General features: G+C 32.6%; 1 long non-coding RNA gene across 3 annotated transcripts; it reads right to left on the reverse strand.

Annotated features, from left to right (window-relative positions):
• Positions 1–3,296: 3,296 nt before the first annotated feature.
• On the reverse strand, positions 3,297–5,605 carry LOC112323594 (uncharacterized). 3 transcript variants are annotated; one of them, XR_002977037.2, is made up of 2 exons: positions 4,784–5,605; positions 3,297–4,210 (listed from the first exon to the last, which is right to left on the reverse strand). It is a non-coding gene; the product is annotated as an uncharacterized LOC112323594 (long non-coding RNA). The 3 variants fall into 3 exon arrangements; XR_002977038.2 differs by having other exon boundaries at positions 3,297–4,399; XR_002977039.2 differs by having other exon boundaries at positions 4,353–5,605.
• Positions 5,606–6,000: the final 395 nt, after the last annotated feature.

Here is a 6,000-nt window from a genome sequence, read left to right on the forward strand (position 1 = left end):
GCTGAAACCAGGCTGGTGGACAGCTACAAAGATTAATAAGAGAAACAACAATGGGGAGAGGAAAACAAGAGGGCAGATGGGTTGAGATGGCTGCTTTGATTTCGGGTTTGTATGGTTATGGTGTATGAGTGTTTATGCCAGAAATTTTGTTAATTTTTAGGCATGGATGATGATTTTTTATGTGATTTCTTGGAATATTTCTATCTATAGAAGCTTACGATTCTTATGTGACATATATAGATTATATACAGTATCTTGAATGAAAAATAAAATAAAAAATACAGCTATATTTAGATCCTATATCGTTGTTTTTTACTTGAAATTGTAGTGCAAATTTTGAGACAAATGCTCACCTAGATTATTTAGGTGACAAGGTGGATGCTTGCATTGGCACAATGCATGAAAGTTGCTGTCTATATATAGTTCATGATGTTGTGTTAAGCACTAGCTAATCGACGACCATGGATACCAACCCGACCTTCTTCTTCTTCAAAACCATACAAATAAAAATGGGAGCTCAAGGGTAGTTGAAAATGCAAGATATATATATATATATATATATATATATATATATATATATATATATATATATAAACATAAATGGATATGCTACCAAGTAAAATCTATCTGTAAATTTATTTATCTTTGATTTTATATTTATTTACATTTTAAAATTAATTTATATGTCAATCAAGATTAAATACTTTATCTGATTGATTGTAAGAGCAACATCCTTTTACCATCTTATAAATTAAGGAAGGGTTGCTATGTTGATGTACTAACGTGCGGTTAATAAAACTGCTTAAAACTTGAGAAAAAAATTTAATTTCTAATATGAGAATATCTTTCATTATTAAATAAAAAAGGCTTTATTAGTATATATTATATGATTCGTGAAACTTCTTAAGTGAAATAGAGGCATGAATATGGTTAGGGTCAACTTAGTAACTTATCAATTCAATACATAATCTAGATCATATTTTAAATTAAAATAGATAAGAATTAATTAACTAAATCAAATCTAATCAATTCAGCATTAATCAATCAATCTATTTTTTTTTAAATAATGTGATTTCATTGTCCTTTTTAAAAAATCTTCGAATAATGTGGTTTTAATTTTTTCTTAAAAAATCTTCAAACAAAAGTTTTTAAGATTGATTCGAGGTATTCATAAGTTAAGTTCTAAGCCGGATCATAAACTAAGACGAGTTTGGTAACTTTGATTTTTTCTAAAGAAATTTAAAATGTTAAATCATAAATGATGAATTTTGAAATTAAAAAAAAAACTAACAAATATTTTAACAAACGAACATGAAATATAACTATATTGTTAAAACTAGGTACTCATCTATGGACCCAATTACTAGTTAGGCTCATGGTTCAAGGGATTAACTCTACCTCGAGCCCCAAAGTAACTCAACCATTTTGTGATAAAACAAGTGTAAGGAAATATTAACTTAAGCTTAATTAGTCAGATTTTGAATTTGTTTTTTAATAGCTATACGTTTAAGTTTTTCAAAGCCATTAGAAACTTATATGATTGTTAACGTAGGATTAGTTGAGGTACGTGCAAGTTGGTCCAAACACCAATTTTAATAATAATAATAATAATAATAATAATAATAATAATAATAATAATGTAAGGAAATGTTACATGCACCCTATAGTTTCAGTCAAAGCTAGATCCAATTTTCACTGTTAAAGGGACACCACGTGCTTGTGTTAAATGTGGGCATGTCTTTAATTTCAACACATGTCATTTGATTCAATATAGCTGTAATGGATCATTTGAGGATTGATTCAATACTTAATTACTGGGTTGAAAACTTTTAGAGTAAAGATCTTAAGCAACCTCATCGGTTGAGAATCAAGATCTAGCCAAAGAAGAACTGCAAATGGGTCAAGGCAGAGGCACAGTTCCATGTCTAAATGCCACAGAAGAACCCTAATGTTGATTTGCTATCATTTTACGAGTAAGATAAAACTAAGTACTATTTAAGCCGACAGACATTGCTTTTGTGTGTACTGATCTTTTACATTTTACAAGGCTAAAAAGCAGAAAAGTGGTTCAAGGTAAGATGACATTTCATCAGCTAACCTGGCGGTATGCATAAAACCTACACTTCTAGTCATCACTGTCTGTTGGACCTATAAAAGTGAAAGTCCTTCTCTTTTTACCCTTGTCTTCCTGCACTGCACACCTGCTCCCCACTACTGATAGTTAATGCAAATATTTTTTCAAGTGGTTTACACAATTCTTGAAATATGAAGTTATTCTACCAACCCCACTGTGGTCCAGACAGATACACACACTACAGTAGTACTCGTCCAGGAGAGAGTGCATATCCTAGATTTTGAAACATTTCTCGTAGATATATATATATATATAGCCTTGATAAGACCTCGATATCTTGAATATAATTAACAAGATTGAGGCAATGGGATATTGGTGTCATTTGAAAGAGGTTTTAGAATTGAACTTAATCCTCCCACTTCCAAGCTACATATAATCTTCCTCAAATTAATGGATAGGTTAATTATTTACCAAGTTTGGAACTTTATTCAAGTTGAAAATCATAGATTTAATAGCCTCTCTTCGTATAGATTCCTTAATTTTTCTTGACAAAAAACTCTCGGTGCATGATCTTTTGTCTACCAAGAATCCAATGCTTGTATATGGATAGTTATTTCTAAAAAGTGAATTTATATCTTTTCAAAATAGAAAGAACAGTGAAAGATGTCTTCTCTATTTTTTCTGTTTCTGCCTCAAGAGTATTATAACCAAATGTTACCTAACTAAGAAAAAAATAATTAGAAACATGGACCCAATGAAACAGATAAAAAATAAAAATGCTAACCAAATGCTATGAAAAAACTAAGAAACATGGTAATCAGATAATAGAAAATAATTCAAATATACCACCACCAGTCCACAGAGTCGTAGACAAGGTGATTCTTTAAACATAGGAATCACTGATAATTAACTAATGAGTTCTAGCAAATAAAAGAGAAGGCTTTGAAGTTTGGAACTGGAATATTTTGTCATGGGGCTTTTACCAATTACAGAACCATGACAGTTGCCTTTAGTGTACCATAGCTTCTGAATTTTAGCCGGTGTTCATTACGTATGGTTTGTATTTAGGAGAGATTGTGCTGACAAAAGTGAAAAACCCAGCAGAGTAAAAGATTTTGATGCTTACAAAGGCCATATCCAGCATCATCATAGTACTTATGAATGCATCATCATTCTCATGATCAAGTAGTGAAATCATGCACTACTGCAATAAAAGAGCGAGTTAAAGTGTTGCATGGCATGCCATGTATTTCAATGATTACCTTTCCTTTCTCATGCAAATTGGAAACCCTGTAACAATTTTCTCTAAATTTTTACCCTAACGAAATTGCATGGAAGAAATCAGTAACTCCAGTTGTAACTTGTAGTCAAAGATATCAAAATCTTCCACAATGATGTGTTACACCAATATTCTAGAGTTAGATCCCATGGTAGTTCCAGATTTGTCTATTTCACAAGAAACAAAGCACAATTAAAGAAGAAGAAGCTTCAAAGCTTCTTCAAGCCTGTATGTAAGGATTTAAAAGGTGTTCATTGCCATTTCTAGCTCAAGTCCTGTGTTTGTCCAAAGGATAAAATCAGCTTCTTAATGTGGTGATTGAATTCTTGCATGAAGATTTGATAGACTGAAACCAGCTTGAACAAATTAAGTCAAGATTTTAGCCATATATATATATGATTTGGAAAGGGAATAAATTGTATGGAAGATTATTAAGTAAATTAGTTGCGTCAACAAGAAGAAAGGATTTGAAAAGATTTAAAGGTTTCAAGTTGAGAGATAGAAGTAGAAAGATACCTCTCTTTTAGTAAAGAAAGTGATCATGGGAATCAAATACTAGAGAACATATCCACTGCTCTATATATACTTGGCTTCAAATCTTTAGTGCAGCTGCTTGTCTTCCACTAAAATGTAAATGGATATATTCTCTAATGAGTTTAATTAATATACAATGAACTGGAAGTAAGACATTGGGGAAGGTAAAGAAAGCAGAGAAATATCTACAAACTCTGCAGATCCAACCACCCCCATTAAGCAATAACATATAGAAAAAGCCTCGGTCTTCAAAAGGGTTTTGTTCTTTCAAGTTCTGCAGGCTAAATTTTGACAATTCTTTTATCATTTCTTTTTGCACCTCTCTGCAAGAGTGAAGAAAGTTGATCATCACATGCCTAGCATTACACTATACCTAATTAAAAAAAGGGAAGGCTGAAAAGATGACATGAAAAGAATAACATATTGGTAAATGTGGAGAGAGGAAGGAGATAGAGAGAGTCCAACCCTAGCTACTGCTCAAGAAGAGAGTTGCAGACACATATCTCCAGTTCCTTTGAAAAAATATCGAACATGTAAAAAATCCATCCATCCATCCAATGATGAAAAACACAAAAAAGGTTATCAATTGGAAAGGAGAGAGGAGTACTGACAAAATCTCATAGCCCCATGATAACCTAAGTTGAAAACTTAAGTACTAATTGAATAGTACTTTAGATCATTCATACTCACAGCAGGAAGCAATGATTAAGATTTAAGTGTCTACCCATCGGATCACAAGACAGTCAAAATGTCTCATCATTACTCCAATCTGCTAGTAATTAGTCAACAACCTTGATCTATGTGAAATTTAACTATAACATGGAATTCATCAACCAAAGAAAAAAAGCTGATAAAAGCAAAGGGAAACCGTATAAAAAAAGAAAAAAAATCGTCACCTCCATATCTCGAAGTTGATCCAAAATGATCTGATCATGCATATTTGGAAGCAGTAATTGAGGGGAATGAAGCCTGGTCCGAGGACATGATATTTTAAATTCCAAGACATGGGGTGGCCAGGCCTTGAACCAAACAACATTCCCCTCAAAAGACAAGCTTCCTTTCTAACTAGCAAGCAGCCAGCTACCATCTTGTAATTTCTTGGCAAGCTTCTCTCTTTTCTTGATCATGAAGGAGTGCTCAATGCAGCCAGCTATGTGGTGTTATAAGGAGATGGAACAGAAGGAAGCGAATAAGGGTTTTGTGCTAAATACCATGGACAAAACAACAAACATGATGATGATAAGGATAATCATTTAGTTTTATTGGAAAGAAAAAGGGGCCCCAAATGAGAGAGAAGGAAGAGAATATGGGGTCTGGCCGTCCATGAGTCGTGGTCATTTCTCTCTTTTGTCCGTGCCTCGTGAATAATTACAACAACACAATAAGAATATATTTGCCAACAGTAGTTTCCTCTCAACTTCTACCCTTGGATTCGGCCATCATGACTGATCAAACACACATGTATTCTTTAAGGAAATACAAAGGGTACATTAAAAATAAAAGTATAAGAATGTTCAAGTCTGCCTGTGAAGTCATGTTTTGTACCATGATTCAGATTCCAAGCAGCGACAGGTCTTACAACAGGAACTCTTTTCTGCAGAGTTTAATTTGAATCCAAAAAGATGATGACAGCAGAAAGAAATGAAATAACTCAATACCAAATTTCTCTTTCTATGCTATAATCTGGGGCTTGGGACTTGCTTTGTTCAAGTTTGACGAAAGGCAAAGTGGAAGCTCTCGAGGCTTGACCATATGAAACTTACCCTTTCCAATTTCTAGTCCCAAAAGCATATTCGGGCCGCCTCGATGATTGCTTCAGTTAGAAGCCTGTATTTTATAACTTTGATCTCCAGACAGATTTTGGCCCAGCCCATCCACCAGTTTCTGGAATTCTTAGTATTCTTTTCTTATTTATTGTTTTACCTTAATAAATAATTTTATTCTACCCCTATGGAATATTATATAAATTATAAATATTCTTCGTTTAATTTTATTGGAAAATCGTGAAAATTCACCGTAATATTTAATATATTATTCCTTGTTAATTTGTTTTTAACTTGTTTAAAAATTTTATGTGTCAATTCAAAAAACACATTAAATTATATAAATATTC

This window comes from Populus trichocarpa, chromosome 12 (genome assembly GCF_000002775.5).
Source record: "Populus trichocarpa isolate Nisqually-1 chromosome 12, P.trichocarpa_v4.1, whole genome shotgun sequence".
NCBI lineage: Eukaryota > Viridiplantae > Streptophyta > Magnoliopsida > Malpighiales > Salicaceae > Populus > Populus trichocarpa.